This window comes from Anas platyrhynchos, chromosome 7, assembly GCF_047663525.1.
Source record: "Anas platyrhynchos isolate ZD024472 breed Pekin duck chromosome 7, IASCAAS_PekinDuck_T2T, whole genome shotgun sequence".
In the NCBI taxonomy this organism is placed as follows: domain Eukaryota; kingdom Metazoa; phylum Chordata; class Aves; order Anseriformes; family Anatidae; genus Anas; species Anas platyrhynchos.
The window spans coordinates 23,811,309-23,829,208 of NC_092593.1; the positions used below are offsets into that span (position 1 = coordinate 23,811,309).

The 17,900-nt window shown below is 44.7% G+C and overlaps 1 long non-coding RNA gene across 1 annotated transcript in view; it reads left to right on the forward strand.

Annotated features, from left to right (window-relative positions):
• Positions 1-2,246: 2,246 nt before the first annotated feature.
• Positions 2,247-17,900, forward strand: part of LOC113844128 (uncharacterized) — a 46,979-nt gene continuing 31,325 nt past the window's right edge. Inside the window, exon 1 of the long non-coding RNA XR_003498381.3 lies at positions 2,247-3,316. This is a non-coding gene — a long non-coding RNA (uncharacterized lncRNA). The remainder of the gene's footprint in view (positions 3,317-17,900) is intronic.

Genomic DNA, 17,900 nt, shown 5'->3' on the forward strand with positions numbered 1-17,900 from the left:
TTCATTTCAATATCACTTGGCTTACTACTACAGAGGAAAATACAAAATGGACACAGACTCAAGACAAGGTCTTGATAAAAGTATTCCTATTTCAGGCTACTGTAAGGGCTTGGCTCTATTCCCATGGATAACACAGACACTGAGTGTGTGGGCATTGGGTGTTGCTATCGTACCACTCAGTGCTTGTTCAGTAAAGTAAATGTTCAAAGCAGTTTAAAGACAATGAATGGCATTGATGTAACGTACTCAAGTGAAGTTCTGCAAATATTGAAAAGATGAAAAGTTGACTTGGATAGATCTGTGCACAGGCAGGACAATTGGACTAATTTAATTAGTCATAAATTGATTATTGATTGTGGCATTGATAAATGGTTGAACAGCAATCCTGAATAGCCACAGGTCTGAGGATATGGGAGTAATGAGAAGGTACAAATACAGCAGTTGACCTTTTTTCCTTCCACCCAGTGGCAGCAGCCATGAGTATTTCCTGTTTCACTCTATTACTGCTGCTGAACAGGAAATCCTGGCTGCCCAGAGGCAAGGGTTAAAAGCCCTTCTGAAACATGAAGTGATACACATGCTCACCTAGCAAATACATAGCAGCTGGGTAAATACATGTGGAGATGAGGCAATAAAAGCCAGTCATTAAGGGGAGTAAATCTGGCTAATGTTAGGAAGCAAATGTAAGGAAGACATGGGTGAGCTGAATGCTGCATGAAAACCTCAGGTTTAGAATGACATTTGTTGACAAGAATTGTGTGTGATACTGACCATGTTACAGACCTAGAGCATAGTCCTAAATATATTCAAAGCTTTTTTTTCCTTTACTTGCTTATGACAGAAATCTGTGTTTAGCCAAGTTTCCTAAGAAAGTAAAGTAAATACAATCTTTTTACTGCTTAGTTTACTCCTCTTTTGTCTACTTTCGTTCCCAACCAAAGATTTTGAGCCTTGTGAAAGGAAAGGCTTCAGCAAAACTTGAATAGGGTAGAAGTCTCAATGTATTAAGTTCCTAGATGCTTTTGTGAAAAACAGCAACTTTTATTTTGTGCTGGCAAGATAAAAGCTGAAATGTTAGCTCAGCCTTTGGTAATACAAGAAAATCTGTCTGGTAGAAAAATGAATGTTAGTTGTTATACATCCCTTCAGAAGGTCAGTGTGCTCTGCTATGCGGTTCTTCTTGAACCCTTAAAATACTTTAATGAGTGAGTCAGCCACAGTGCAATCTGTTCTTTACTGCTGTTTCAGGAGGTACAGAACAGCACTGTTCTTCCAGTTAGCTTTTTTGTTCCAGGATATTTTCAATAAATAGTCATTTTGCCTGTCTTTGTTTATGCTTGTAACTATACTATGACGAAGTCCTCAATTTTAGTTCTGCATAGGACTAATGCGGAAGCTAACTGGTTTCCTTGAAGCTGTATTAGAGCTTGGTTTAAATGTGCAGAAGTGCTTTGGAAGGATCTTAGTTGAAAGTCTTCTCTTTCAGAGGGCAGATCCCTTTAGCATAGCATTAACGCAGACTACAGGGGACAAGAACAAGCTGTGAAAAGAGGGTGGGGAGAGAGAAAAGACACTGGAAGAAGACAGCAATAAGCTGATTCTGTATGTGTGTTAATAGAGTCCTAGCCATTATGATGAAAAGTTACGCAAGCTTTACAGGTGTGGAGATCTTCCATGTTGTTACCCAGCATGTGGTTAAGGAAGCAGGGTTTACAGTTTTAGGTGGAGGAGATGAGTGACTGCTGCACCAGAGGAGGTGGAGAAAGGTTTTCGAGAAGAGCTTTTGTGTGGTATGAAGGTTAGCATTGCAACCTGGAGCACAAAGGCTTTCCATCTGTAAAGTTTCAGCAGGCAGCACAGTCCATCAGCACGCTTAATAAAAACTTCTTTGTACAGCTTTGCCTGTCTGTTGCAGGACTTATTACTCATGAAATAGTGACCAGGAAGCAAGAGAATTACTAACGGAGAAAACAGAATGAAGGCATTGCAAAGCCAGTGTCTTGTGTCTATGGCTAAATTGCCTTGAAATGAACATCTGGCAGCAACAGCCAAGCAGTAGGGACCTGGTTGCTATAGAGAAACAATAAATTTAGGATGGTAACAAATCTGCTGACTTAGTTACAACTTAGTAGTTTTTTGAGCCTGATGAGAAGAAATCACTATCTCTTCATTCATAGAACTGTGCGCTGCTCTGTGGACATGCATAAAACACGACATTATTTCCTGTTCTTTCTGGTAGCTCTTGTAAAACACCGCTACGTATCTGGGCTTGAGCAGTCAGCACTCAGGTGTTCACAGCTCAGTGCTTGCATAGCTGAGCAGGACAGCCTCCTACAGTGCTTTGGGTCCTTCCAACTCATCTCTAAGCACAATTTTTCCTTTGCTATGCCCAAATCTATCCTTATACCTGTCACAGAACAGAGACTGATTTTTATCTACTCCTCCAAAAAATAGAAGAGCAAAAGCTTTGCTTTAGATTTTTGTTGTTGTTCTGTTTGTTTTAAAAACACATGCTGATAAGCTACAGCTGTAGGCCAGGCAGCCCAAAGTAAAGTTGAAACAGCTGTGAGTGATGGGGTAGCAAACCTTGTGATGAATAATGCATTGGTAATGAGTAGCACAATTGCAGAGACACTTGCAATCAGCAAGATCTTCAGCCTGAATTTTCACTGTTGAAATTAAAAGCAAATTTCCTTAACAACAAGCTAGAGCAGGAAACACTGTCCAGAAACAACATTGCCTACATCCACCAACCCCTGTGAGGAGAGCTGTGTATATGGTGTGGGTGCTGTGTGAGGTGAACCAATCTTCTGGGGTACACTTCTGCCCCAAGTGTGAGGGACACGCTTTGCTTATGGCCTTGCAAACAAACTCCTCAGAAACAAAATGGCACTGTGTAGCCTTGTGAGGCTGGCTAGGGCATCCCATGAAGAGAACATGAAGAGACAGCCCAGGGTTTTTGAAACATAGGACACAGGCTGGACTGTGGCGGACATTTAACAGAGAGAGCTTAGTGAAACACCTCATGAGGGCTGCTTTCATTCCCTACAGCTGAAAATGTTTGTCAGCTTTATTCCAAGTGGACCCTCTTTGCTCTGTCTAGTCGTATTTTGGTGCTTCCCTCACAGGCTTGCCCAAGCAAGCCTCACCTGCCCTCCTCACAGGGCGGGAGGGGGCTGCAGGCCAGGCCCTGCACACCTGCACCCATTGCTCCATCACAGCCCCACGCCAGGTGCCAGGCCTGTGGAGGGGCTGCAGTCCTGAGGCACTCTCCAGAGCAGCGTGGCACAGCAGAGCGGGCAGGGGCTCCCTCACGGTAAGAAAGCTGCGCTTGTGACGACAAAAGTTATTTTAATGTCTTTTTTTTAAAAAAAAAAAAAAAAAAAAAAAAGTTTTTTAAATGTTTGCTGTTACAAAGGTGAGGGCTTGGAGCGGGTGCCCAGTGTGGGCTGCAGAGAGGGGGAGGCGTGAAGGGAGAGACGCGTAATGGCTGCCATGGCCAAACATAGTGGCCTGAGGAGAGCCTTGGGGCGAGGGGGCTGGGGGCAGGGGGCAGGCACAGCGGGTCCCTACACGAGCTGTGCTCCCCAGGGACTGGCCTGTGGAGGCTGGGGAGCCCCTGCCCTGCTTGGCAGAGCCAGGTGTCCCCTTGGGGCAGCGGCAGTGTGTGAGGAAATGTGGATTCAGAAAGCGTGGGTGCCCGGTGCCTTCCCCTGTGGTGTATCTGCACGTTGGTGGTTGTTTCCCAGCTCTGGCTCTTGTTTCACACGTGGCTCCAGACAAGCATGAAATCCCTGTTCCCATGCAGCAGAGGGCTGAGGGGACTGAGCGTGGCAGGGGGTCCCTGCCAAAATGTCCCCCTGGCACCACAAGGGTGCCCCAAATCTGGTGCCTGATGGTGGGGTGGTGCTGTGGGCCCAGGCAGGGTGCATGGCAGTGCCCAGCCACAGGCTGCTGGGCGAGGAAGAGGGCTGCTGTTGTGTTCCTGGCACTTGCCTTTAGGTTGGTGATGAGCTTGAGGAAAGCAGTTTCTCTGCTGTGGAGAAATTACTACTTGTGCTCTGAAATGGCTTGGTGATTTTTGGAAGAAGTTACTTTTTTCTTTCTTTTTTTTTTTTTTTTTTTTTTTTTTTTTTTTTTTTTTTTTAATAAAAGAATCTAAATTTTGCCTGGTCTACTGAAAGCAGGAGGCTCCTGCCGTGCTATGTTGTTTGTGTGTGATGTATTTCTGCTTTGGTTTTTAATATACCTCTTTTGTAGTCTACTTCTGTTGACTTTGAAATGTGTGATTGTGAAATTCTGGTGGCACATGCTCACGTGGATCTGAAAGACTGCTCCATTTCAGCCTTTGCTGCTTTTTGAAAACAATATGTATGGAAATACAAAACAATAACCAAAAACAACACCAACAAAAATTCCTATATAGTGGAAGCTGCAATTGAATTTGCTCTTAACCACAGTATTACTGTGACTTGTGTAGAACCTGCCTGTAAAACTTCCCAGCTGCTCGAGCTCCTTTCCTGTCGGAAGGCTGGTCATAGAGTAAATTAAGAGTACAGAACTGAAACCAAGATGCAAAATTAAACTTTTATTAAAGTAAACCAGGTCCTGGATTTATTTTAAAGGCTGAGGCAATAAAAGTGAACATATAAAAAAATTGCAATTTAAAATAATGTACATTCTTTTATGTCATTTCTCTGTTTTCAATTTTATTGGTACAACTGAGTTATATTTACTTAAGTTGCATACCTATGCTTTTCCAAACTGCAGTGGTGGTTTACGCGTTTGATGCTCTTAGATTCCAGGATGCTGTGGAGAAATCAGGGTGAATAGAGTGGTAAAAGGAAACCGCAGAGCTTGTTATAGCTCCCTGCTTCACCACCATCTGGCACCAGCACCTCATGGGGCTGCCCAGAGGTCTCCTCACTCCACTGCAGGGGAGGAAGCCTCAGGCCCCTGCCCTGGTGTGAGGCTGTCCCCCTGCAGCTGCTGAGCCTCCCTAGCCCTGGCAGGGAGGCAGCTGCACAAGGTGGGGACCCCCCCCCCCACCATCCTGGGCATGGATGTTGGCAGAGAGCCGGTCCCTCGGGGCACGCTGCACACAGCACCAGGGTGAGGGCTGCAGGTCACAGTGCATCAAAATGGAAACCTTCCCTGCAGCAACCCCCTTGTGTCCCACTCGGCAGCCATATGGGCACTCACACCTGTGATGTGCTGCAATCAGCAGCAGGCAGCTGGGGCACAGGGAGAGGGGATGAATGCAGGGGAGGGTGCTGCGTGCAGGTGCTGGGGGAATGGGCCTGGCTGGGCAGTGGACTTGGGACATCAGCAAGTTGCTTTTGTGGGCAGAAAAGGAGGCGGAGATGCTTTTTCTTGAGAAGTGAGATTCTTTAGGGAAGGAAACCAAACATGGAAAACTATTTAACTAGCCAGGCTTAACGTTCAGAGCAGACTTCTCCCTGCTTCAGTAACATGGCAGCAGGAGTGAACCTTTTAGATTATACTGAGTTACGTTACCTGTTAATCTCATTGATGCATATTGCTTGACTTCTCAGAAGGTAAAATAGAGTGTCTTCCCTTTCACTTCAGGACCTCCTAGGGTGAGGAGGGAGAACCCTTTTTTCTTTTCTGGATTCTTCTGCATGACTTTTCTTTGCACAGAGGGAGCAGTAGTTCCTGTAAAGGAGCATTTTCCAGTGTGCTGCGTGAGGAAGGACATAAAGGCTATGGCAGGGCAGGGAAGTGTTTAAGTAGGTGAGGTAAATCTTATACCCAAAAGGGATGAATAATGTGTTTGCCATAGATGCAAAAGAACAAATCACCTGGGTGGAATGGAAACCTGACTTTAGAAAACTTATTTAGCTACGAATTGTAATAGATCAAACCTGCGTCTCAGCATCATGCTGCTCTAATCCATAGCACTGCCATCTACATGTGGCTAGCGAGGCTAGTCACCTCAGTCATAGACACTATGGTTGCTTTCAAGCACAAAAATAAATTTTTCACCTGTTTGCAAATGAAAATTGCTTTATTTTTATACTGTGGCAACTAGTACTGTATTCTGAGTTTTTCATGTAGGTTACAGCAGCAGAAACAATTTCTGGGTGCCTGTTGGCAGATTTCTTTTTGGATGACAGAGACATTAATTGGGTCCGCACTGGTAAAGTTGTGTCACTTTCTCATGCATACAACATTCTCCTCTATCACTGGTTCTCCTGGCATTTGATTAATTCAAAGAAAACAATTTATCCCTTTTGCCCAGTTTACAAAGCTGAAAGGAAATGGTTTAGGTTATTTCAGTTGTATGGAAGATGAGATTTACAATGAAGCGTCCCGAGCCAGGACTGTCCTCTGTAGAAGCATTCGTGCTTCATCAGCTGGAGAATGGAGAATGAACCTACGACAGATCTGTGCTCATGTTTCCTGATTCTCCTAGTGCAGACCCTTCTCTCCTCAAATCTGGGATAAGCTGTGTACTTGGTGGTTTTAATTCACACCAACATAATCCACGGGGAGAATTAATGTAGTTTAGCTAGAGTAAGGCAATCACTGTGTTGCTAATTCATTGTCCAGCTTACTGTGCTAACACCTCTATGCGGTTAAAATGCAAAATGAACTGTCCTGGAGCTATTGTTTCTCAAAAATTGCACAGTTGAGCAGTAGTCTGCAAAGGCAATGTTCCCTTCTGGCATTTGAGTGTGGGCAGGGTACTGTGCTGACAGCAGGGTGCCATTTGTGCCACCCCATGCCCGCTGCCCTCCAGCCCTTCGGCGCTGGGGCGGGAGAGATGCAGACGATGTCTGCTGCAGTGCCGGGGCAGAATGGGGCGGGCTAATGCTCTGGTGACTTCTCTGCTGTTACCAGTGCATTGCCATCTGGAAGCCACTGAGAGCCTGCTAATTCACTTTTATTGCTGTATATTTTAAAGACTGTCAGAGAAGCCCAGGGCTTTGGGACAGGTCTTCGTTTTAGTTTAGTCTAAATCAAAATAAATAATAAAATCCTCATGAAGATGTACAGGCACCATGAGATACTTATCCAAGCTGACAGGATGAAAAAATAAACTAATGATGTTTTATAGGCTCATGAAAAAAATATTTACTTACCTCATATGAACGTGCCAATAAAGTTTTAAACAGATTAAAAATGAAGACAGATGCCAACGTCCATACTGATCACTTTGCATATGAAAAAAAAAAAAAAAGGAAATACAATTATCTCAAATTTAAGCTCGCCAAATCCAATTTAAGCTCATCACTGTCTGTTGCAATGTGTGCTTGTTTCTCTTCTAAGACTAAGCAGGTTTTGCTATAGACTTGGCAAGCCCTTAGTGGTAGTTGACGAAAAACGGTACAAATGTATATTGGGTAAGACTTTGGATCAAAATATGCAGTTTAGGAATGCAACTAAGCTTGAAATTAGGCTATTCCAGTTGGTGCAGTTATATTTCTAAAGATGCATCTGATGTACCTGATACACCTGCAGCTGTCAAAACGAGGCTCTGTGCACCAAAACACAGGGCATTCGCAAAGCAAGTGTGTGAACCCAGCTGAATTAAGCTGAATGCTACAGTGAGTATAGGCACATTTGTGGTCAAGTGTTCCTAAGTGCTATACCCAGGATGTGTAAATGCCTAGAAATTTGCCTAGAGCAAATTCTCTGCCTCGTACAGTATTTGCAAAGTCCATGCTGCTTGCCAGAAATTGCTACTTTTGGTTGTGTTTGCATTTTTTAGACAGGAATTACTTCTGGCACAGAGCTGTACTTCTGCTGTGATTTCCATCCTCTAATAACACAGTCCAGACTGGTAGCTCTTTTTTTTTTTTTTTTTTTTTTTTCTCTAAACAACAAATTGATGTACAGTAAGAGGCTATTTAAAGATGTTTGCTTTTTTTCCTTGAACTTGGTCTCCCAACAAAGTCAGTAAATGATGTGCAAAGTTCAAAAATGGGAGGGAATGTGGCCTGGGCATTGTGAAAGAGTCTGGGAAACTGCAGCAGGTGGGGTGGGATTCGTGGTGAGAGAGCTGTGATCTCAGTACCACTGAGAAACTTAGGGCATACTGATCTGGGGCTGAGTTCAAACTTTGAAAGCGCTTGGCTCCTCTGAGCAGTGTGCTTGCAAAGAAGTGTATCTCAGCTCCACACCTCTTCTCTCTGTCTTAGGTCTAGATTAGAGAGACCCCTCTATCTGGCTTATATCTGGGATGAGTTTTTCATAAATCAATGTACTTCTAAGATATTTTTTCCCATAGGTTGTTTATTTTAATGTAGACCTGCAGACTAGCTTGTAAAAACAATGTGCAGAAATTGTCTGGAGTATTCTTGCCCACGGGATATCTGTAATTGGCTTTTTTTTTTTTTTTTTGAATCAGATTTTAAAATGTATGAGCAGCAATGAGTGTGATAAAGATTAACTGCTACACAAAATGACTGCTTTCGGAGAGGAGTGCAGATCAGAGCTCTGAGAATAAAAGATGTGAGCTCTGTTAGGTGATACAAATCTATGGTGAAATGGCTAGTAGTGCCTATGGTCTTATCTCTATTTTTTACCTCTTTCCTTGAAAGAAAGAAAGGGGAGAAAAAAAACTGAGATGCAACAAGATACACAGGCCATTCTGTGATGTTGAATCAGTGCAGTCAGTAAGCAGTGACCACCACAGCAGAGGCCAGTTTATAAATCACTACGATCGGCATTCGGAGGAGCATGGGAACCTCTTGGTCCCCTGTGCTTCTAACGCATGTGTCGTGGTTTGAGTGGCCACAGTGGGTGTTTCTGGCCCTTTTCCAGGCATGCCCATTACTGCACAAGTCTGCAGGCTGGCCTGCTTCCATCCCCAGCCACTTTCAGGAAGACTGACCTTTTTATAATTTGGTGCTACAATAAAAGCTGTCTACGTGCTCCCTGGCAGAGTAACCCTGCTTCTTAGCATTTGAGCTCAGCTCTTGCTGACCATTACAGCTGCCCCTCTCCTACCAGCCGTGCTGCCTGGGGAGACCTCTATCTTCTGCAGCACTGGCCAGAAGTGGTCTGAGAATAAAGCAAATTTTCATTTACCTCTAGATCAAAGGCCTCGTGACTACACAGGTAGCTCCCACTTTAAAGCCAGATGGAGGAGGTTTGAATGCTGAGATGATGTTAAACAAATGAAAGTAGCCAGGGTACTAGAGCATTTGCCTGGGGCTGCTGGACTTCCTGTTCTTAAAATGTGTTTGTTACTGCCACCACTGAGCCAGAGATCAGTCTGATGGTAGTGCCTTGGTTTTTTGCAATGAGCTTAGGTGGTGTGAATAAAACCAATTTTTTTCTAGAAGTAACAAGATTTTTTTAAGTAAATGCCTTTCAAAGTCACTGCCTTCATTGTCCCATTGCTTTTATACTCTACAACAATCTTAACATTTCATAGAAAAGCTGAGTAAATTGATCATTACTTTTGTCAGCACCGCCTAGTTGGCAGGCTCCTTCCATCAGTTCTTTTCCAGTGTCCATCATGATCTGGAGGACCCTTGGTCAGAGAAGGAGGAAGATTCCCAGTACATTTAACCTTTGGGCTCTCTCGAAGCATAAAAACAGGAGAATTTATTAGTGCTGTTCCTTTTTAACGGCCTTACTAAAGGCCAGCAACTCCTCAACTGTTTGGTGGGCCCCTAGCCCAGCCATGAGTAATGAAGTGTCTGTGACAAGCTCATGTGAATTCAGCCTGCACAGGGCAATTCACTATAAACATGAATTCACTGGCTTCTCTTCTGACAGAGATCTTACCCTGGCTCAGTCCTCAAGAGAGAGCATCTGCTGCAAGGATCCCAAACTCGGAGGCATTCAAACCTCTGTACAAACACTGCAGTTCAGGACCCCTCTGGACAAGAACTAGAGATGCTGAACAAGATGCTAAACTGCACCATCAGAAAGGATGGTTCTAGAAAACACCCAGGAAAAAGCTTTAGTTAACTGAAGAATTAGCCTGCTGGGTCAGAATTAGCATGCTGGTAGAGGCTCCTACCTCTCTCAATGAGCCCTTGAGCTTCGCTGTAGTTGCTTCTAGGTCTGTTCTGGTCTCACCCCCTGCTGCAGTCCCATGGTCAACAAGGCATGCAGCCCCAGAGAGGAGACTTCCTCTTATGGGTTGGTTGTGTTGTTTGATATGAAAATATAATTCTTTCTGTGGGTGCTGGCTTACTGTTATGAGTTGTTAATGGGCCCTGGCAGAGCAATCATGCATAGTGGAACATGTTAGGGGTTGATACAGGCCTTTATTTTATTCTCTCTAGGCTGTAGCTTGAGTATGTGTGTGTTTGCTGTTTGGCTTTACTTCTATCCCATCATTTTCACTGGCTTTTGTTTCTATTCTCTTAGGCTGAGCAGTTTAACAGGGCTTCTGCCTCACAGAAATAAGGGCATGTGGATCTCTGAAGCACCATTTCTGGAAGTTTGCTGATAAATGCTGTTTCCCCAGGGAATGGGCAGGATCTTTCTGGTCCTAACTTTTTTGTGTATTTGAATTTTTCACTGCTAATGGATATTGCTCGTTCTTTGTTCCTCCTCAGGCTGCTTCTGTTCATTATTATACAGATTTGTTCAAAACTTAAAATGTGTGGGCTGTCTGTAGATTCAGGCTTTTTTTTTCTGATCTGTATTGTGACTTTGTGATCTATGGCTCCAGGCACAAGGAGCTGGCAAGGAAGTGCCTGAAGTTGTGGTTTGGCTACAGCTAGGTGGTTCAGAGTCCTGTTCCTCTATTCATCTGCATTACAGACAATAGCCCAGATTGGTGCAACTCCACTGGGCTTTGCTTCAGCAACCCAAAATTTATACCAGCTGAGAATCTGGCCCAATGTCTTATTTATAACGGAGATAAAATTTCCAGAGAGGGGTAATAGCTTTTATTAGACCCCCTGATTTATTAGAAGCTTTTTGGTTTGTAAGCCCCTTTCCAGGGAGAAGTACCTCTGTGAGAATGCCACGGGAGTTGGTGTTACAATAAAAGACTTTTGGAAAATGTCTGAGAGAAAAGTATGAGTACTGGTGAGGAGCTGAGCTTCCTCTTCTGGGTGCTGAGCTCTTCCTGGTGCTGAGCCCTCCCTGTTGTCTGAGCTGTCTTAACCAGGGACGAGAAGACCTCTAGTCGCCTCCATCCACGTGTGGCAGTCTCCCTGTGTCTTCCCACAAGATTCACTTGGGACAGGTGCCCGCAGAACAGAGGGTGGCAGCACCTTGCATCACTTGTGTGCCCAGTCCCACGTGCAGGGTGGGCCTTTTCCAGCCCTCCCCAGTGGAACGGAGGAGGAGGGAAACCAGAACTTCTGACATCCCCACCCGCTGCTGCCTGCGGGGCCTTGGCCGGGCAGCCCCTGGCTCTGCTGCAGATGCACTGCTTGGTCTGCTGAGCCTGCCTTTGTCGCAGGGCTTTCTGATGTCCTGGCTGCGTCTGAGGGGCAAAACAGGCTTAGATGTCTTCTGAGTCTGATGAGTGTTATAGGCAGAATGACTGGGAGGCCTCAGGCTGAAATGGGGAGGGGACAGGGCATAGCAGAAGGAATACATCTTTGTACCCCCTGTCCTGGCCAGATGCACCATAAACCTGACACACTCAGGAATTTATACAGAGAACAACATATGTTACAGTTTTCCTTTCTCTAACCATTAATCAAAAGGTATTTTGTATCAACAACATAACTGCTAGCTCTGGCCAGCATGGGTGGGCTGACGAAGGCTCTGCGGTCCCCCCTGCCGTGCCCAGCCCCGGGATGGCAGTGGCGGTGCCAGCGGAGCAGGGCTCTGGGCTGGGGGTGTGAAGCCATGCTGCAGTGACCCGAGTGGCTGTGCTTCCAGAAACCCTGCATGCCCACAGCTCCCGGGAGCAATTGCGTGTCTGGCACCCGTACCTGTACTTGGGAATTGAATGTGGAAGCCCTGGCTTTTGTTGGTTGTTCCTCCTGAAGGATGATGTTATTTATTGTCACCTATTGTACAAGGCTTCTTTGAGAGCTGTGTGTAAAATGTGCTGGCTGCTCCACGGCCCCTGCAGAGCCTGCAAGTGCCCACAGCATCAGTTCGTGTGCCAGCAGCCAGAACTGAGGACACCGGTGTCTCAGAATAGACAAACCCTCCTGCACCTGTCCTTTTTTGTTGTTGTTGTCGTTTGTTTCCAGCCCTAGCTGGCTTTTCTGGGTTTCCAAAGAGCTCCTGAGAACAAGCTTAGTCTTTGTGAGATCTTAAAAAGAGTGAAAATGAGCCAATGCGACAGGCCCCTGCATAACTGCTTCTTAATGCTTTATAATCCGGGTGGTATCTGCTCATTTGGTTGGGATACAAAACCTGTGATTTTTCTCCTCTTCGTTGCAGCCAAAGAATTTAAAACTGCAGGCAAGACAGCAGAATACACGTTAGCCCACACTCCAGAGCCGGAATCTAGAAGGGATGAGAGGATTTCCCCTTGCTGCAGGGCTGGGCGGGTTGACGAGAGCCAAGTGCAGGGTGCGTTTTGTTGGATGGCTGGTGGGACATTGGTGCTGGGCAGGAAGCCCCTCTGCCATCTTCTGACAGCCATGTCCCAGGGCTTCTCTGCCACACGTGAGAAGGACAGCGCCAGGGGGCCAGCACCTTTGGTACCTTTGTCCTGAGGGCAGGGAGCCTTCGGCCCCACAAGAGGTCTCTCCTGTGAGGAGAGGGGTCTCAGGCAGGTTGTGGGGAGTCGGCAGGAGGGGAGGGGGAGAAACTGTGACACTTCACAGTATCAGAGTTATTTCTCTAAGGGAAAACATTTTATCGTCCAGTTTTATGCCACTATTTTGCACGGAGGTCATTTATCTCAAAGGACACTTTCTAGGTTGCTGGTGCCAGGTGATTTGAAACTGCAGCCTGGCCAGGGCTCTGGTGCCAAGGCAATTTTGAACAGCAGCCAGCGTGAGCAAGAAGTGCCAGTTTGATGATAAAATGCTGCTTCTGAAGGCATTTCCAGGAATAAGCAATTTATTTTAATTTTAAGACATTTGACAGTTATGTGAGGGTAATTTCTAAAGCTCTGGGATGGATCTACCAAAGAACTAATGCTCTGTACCTCTTCTTCCAGAAATATTCTTTGAGTAATTTAAGATACCAGACTTACAGTAGGATTAATGCACAGATGGCACCAGAAACTAGCATCCGTGTTTGGGCGACAAAAATCATGCATCTTTGTTATTGCTGTCTTCATCTGTTGGGAAGGATCCCATCAACTACAGATCATCTCTCCCCTCTTGCAGTTACCAAAAGCCCATCGGTGGCAAACGAGGCTAATGTGAGGTGTGAAGTACGCCACGGGGCCAGCAGTCCTTCCCCTCGCCAGTTCCAGCTGCTGTACGGGGCCGGTCGGTTCTGCTGCATTTAATTTCCCTAGAAACCATCACAAGAGCAGTGGACACAAATTAATTCATCCATACAAGTTCAAATTGCTCCAATATAGTTGCCCTGGAGGGTTTTGTGCTTATCTTGGGCAGCTTTAAAGTGTTACAGAAAACTTAGATTGCATGGAGAGAGATCAGCTGCAAGCAGCATATTTCAGAGCCAAATCTTGGTGCCCACAAACTAGCGGAGATTTTAGATCAGGAGTTTTGATTTAGCCATTGCTATAAGTACATCCTTCAAAACCTGTTCTGGAGCCAGATGTGCATTCCTCACTGCTTTAAAGTTTAGGGCTGGTTACTTTGTGAGGAAAGCAGATTTATATCTTGGTTGTCTTGAATTGATTGATTTGCAGAACATCAGATTATAGAATTTGCTATAACAAATTGTTGGATTGATGATCTAACACGCAAGTATGCTGTTACTGACAACATGGGATGATTCAAAGGCAACAAACATATTTTGCTGTGCTATCTCTTAGGGGAATAATTTCTTCCTGACACTTCTAGTGATCATCTTACACCATGAAGCATGAGATTTGATTACTGATACTTTAGCATGCATAACTACAAAGGTTGTTATTTTTAATGGAGTGGACAGCATGTCTCACGAGAGTTATAAACACATCGTGTGCATTTGAAATGTGATTGTTGTGATTTGGCTGATTCTAATACAGAAGGCTTTGCGTAATTAGATTAGCTGATGGAAACGCAGCATTGCTCAACAAATCAGCAGGACTCATAGTTAACGTTATTCATGAAGTCTCTATGTAAAACATTATTTTTCCCCTCAATAGCATGTCTAGCTTTAGCAGCAGCAATTTCTGCTGAGAACACCGGGCCTGGGAACAGCAGCGTGGAGTTGGATATTCCAGAAATGTCACTGTCTTCATAGTGACCATAGCAATGACAGTGGTCTGTGGTTTGGGGTGACCCATCAACTATAATTTTTCTATCACCCTTTTGGCCCTGTCTCCCATGGTGGTAACTGCATCTTGCAAATGAGAAGGACTGCTCTTCCATGAACAACTTCTTATGCTGTTTGCAACCAGTTCTTCAACAGCTAGCGTGACCTGCCTTCAATCCTTGATGCATTGGTATTTCAGAAGTAGTAACATGCTAAAACCTCAGGCATACCTTCAGGCTGCCTCAGGGTTTTCATATTTTCCATATGTGTTGAACAAATGCTCTGTCTTAATTTCTCTAAGTAACCAGACATAATCTGGGCTCAAAGGCTGCTCAATGAGTAACTTTCCTCTGATTGTTTTTCATTTGATTCTGAAGCACCATATGAAACGAGCTAAAATAATGTCAGAATGAGCGACTGGCACAGCTAAGCCTATTTTTCTCATATAGTTTATGCGACCACATTATGAAAGATTTCCTAGAGCAGAGCATTTGCTCCTAAGCTGTACCCTGCACGCAGTATGACAATAAAGGTGAGGACTTGTGTCACCTTTGGTCCCATGCCAGCCTGTAGTTTGACTGGCCTGGGTAATCCATTCAAGGCCATTTACAGCCTGAGTGCTGAGTGCTGGGCCCTCTCGGGCGTGCCCTACCCATAAAGCGCACACACTGCATCAGAACAGGCTTTGTGTTTGGACTTAGTCTTTCTGCAGTGGATTGCTCCCCTGAAGCTTCTGTTCCTGTTACTGGATGGGTGTGCTTTCCTCTCCCACAGGATCAGCATGGAAAACTGGCAGCAGTCTCAAAATAGGGTTATGTTTTGACAGATCTGTGATTAAATTCAGTTCTCTCCTTATATCAAGATATAATGAATTTTTACATCACAGCAAACATCTGACTTACTCTGTGTAAGCTGATGAATGCATATCACAGAGAAAAACTGAGTTCCTGAGGACACTGCTGCTTCAAAAACTGGTTGGGGTCATTCTTGGCAATGCTTTTGAGTTGTCCAAGAGGTACTTATAGCTAACACAAGTTTAGGGGGAGACCCCAGCCTAACACAAGATTAGGGGGAGACCTCAACCACTGAGTTTAAAATATTCCTGCTAACAATAATCTCATCATTCTTTAACACAAGGTAAAATCCTTTAATGTGTGGGTTAGTTCTAAGTGCACAGCCACTCATTTTTCTTCTGACTCTTCCCAGACAAATGATCCAAAAATGGAAAATTCTACCTGGTACTTTCCTCTCCACTCCCTTGGCGAGGGTTGCTGCCATTCACAGCACCTTTATTATGACCCCTTTTCTGCTTGGCCCATTCCCAGGAGATTGAAACACCTGAATAGATGAATGAAGTTAATGTTATTAATAAAAAAACAAACAAAAACAAAAAAACATCACCCTTGTGATTGCTGTTTTTACTGGCTGGCTTAGCTACAGAGAAGGGCGTGAGAGCTCAGTTGTGGACAAACAGCTGAACCCTGATCAGCTGCTTCTCAGAGTTAAATGCTATGGATCTGACCATGTTCTCCACCTACACAGATTTTGGACCTTCAATTTCTGTGAAATTAGATGGAAGTTACAAGCTGCCTACTCTTAAATATTTGTTATTTTTAAGGGCAGGTTTTTTCTCCCTCTCTCCCCTCCCCCCTATTTCTTTTTTTGATGGCTTTCTCGGTTAGTGCTTTTTGGATCCAGTCCCTGCATTTATAGATCCCAGGGGAATATCTTACCCACATGCCTGCCTACCCACCCCACCTTTTGATTTTACGGAGACCTGTAGCAGTGACTGCATTTACAGTGTGGCAAAACAGAATTTAAAAACAAATTGAATCACGCCTTGTGGCCACCACAACTCAATCTAAATGCTGCAAGCATGAGGACCTTAAGTTATTATGCAGAAACCCTTATTTTCTTCAAATATGTGGACCAAATGTTCTGCGTCTGTTTCACCTTTTCTTCATTTCACCTTATTTGAAATCAGAGTGACAATGGATATAGAGCATGCCTGTCTGCATATGTCTGGCAGGATTTAGTTCATCTATGAATTCATATTGCTTTTTCAATATTGATAAGTGGTAGCTTTATTTCTAGGGCATGCAGGGCATGCAGAAGAGGCATTAGGCCTTATACCCTGTAATAAACGCAGTGGCTGAGCTTGCTGTGATGTGAATTCACCGGTGAGCTAATGTTGCCAGATGTATGCAGTCAGTTAGTAAAAGCCAAAATTTAAAGTGTAACCAGGTTTGTTCTCTGGGCTGGATGTTGAGATCAGGTATTTATTTGTTATTTATAGCAGGTGAGAAGAAAGGTGAGTGGTGTTAAGACATGAGTTGCGATGCTATTCTGGACACTTTTTAGGGGATGCAGTGGGTGGCTCACTGAAGGACCCCGCGTTCATTCTTGAAAGGAGACTTGTGTGCTTCTGGACCACCAAAGCAATATTGGATGACAATTATTCTTTCCTGGAGAGAAGTGCTATTGAGAGAGTGCTAATATGAGTCACCTCCCTTGATGTTATCACTCCGACATTTCCAGTTCACACCAATAAACACGCTCATACTTACTATGGCAACGCTAGCAACCGCAGGGGAAAGCCAGCCTTTTGTGCCTGATGGTAGTGTTACAGAGGATGTGTCTCTCCGCAGCGCCCGGCCGGTTTAGCATTTCCGACAGTTTCATTAACCACTCTTCTGACAGTTTCTCAGCTTTAATAACGGGTAAGAGGTAGCTGCAGGAGGTGCCTTTGAAATTAAGCCCGATGCTGAGGGATCGCGCAGCTCCTCTGCTTTGTCCCTACTATGAAAGGCTTCTGAGCCCTGCTTCAGCAGCTGATCTGCTGAAAGACTTTCTAGTTATTTACTTTTATGTCTATCATTAGTGGCTGTTCATAATCACTCTCAGCCTTCCTACCTCTCTTGCTCTGACATTTTATTTGTTCTAGTTCATATTCCCTTTCGATTGACTTCAGTTGGGCTGCCTTTCCTTTTTTTTCCTTTTTTTTTTTTTTTTTTTGAAAGGCACCTGTTTGGCTAGAACAATATCTTGCCATTTGACCATTTTATTGCTTTCTCCCATACTTTCCTGCCTCCCTCACCCCCGCACACCTCTTTTTTGTGCTTTCCATGATTACGTTAAAGCTTCTTAAATAGCTTCCATGCTGAGTCTAAAGATTTTAATTTCCTTACTTTTGAATTTAAAGTCCTTCTAATAGCTACCATGCTTAAACACGAAGCTTCCTTTCCATGCTGCCCCTCGATGCGGTGAGCTTGTCCCCAGGATGCCAAGGGCCAGGTCCCCCCAGGCACTGCTGTCACCTCTCCCCCCAGCTCCCACTCGGGCAGTGGGTTCACAGACATGGCAGAAAAGTGAAAGGCGTGGGATCATCTGATGTACCTAGGAGCAGGCTGAAGCCTGTTTACCCCAAATCTTTATTCCTCTTTAAGAGCAATGCTCTGACGGATGGTTTGAAGAAAACCAGAAGGTCTTTTGATAGGAAATTGTGTGAAAAACTGCAAGCTGGCAGAAGCGGCTTCATGCCTGTCTTCAGGGATCCTGCTGCTAATTACCAGAGATATGCCCAGACCATACTGCTCTTTTATGGGGGCACGGCG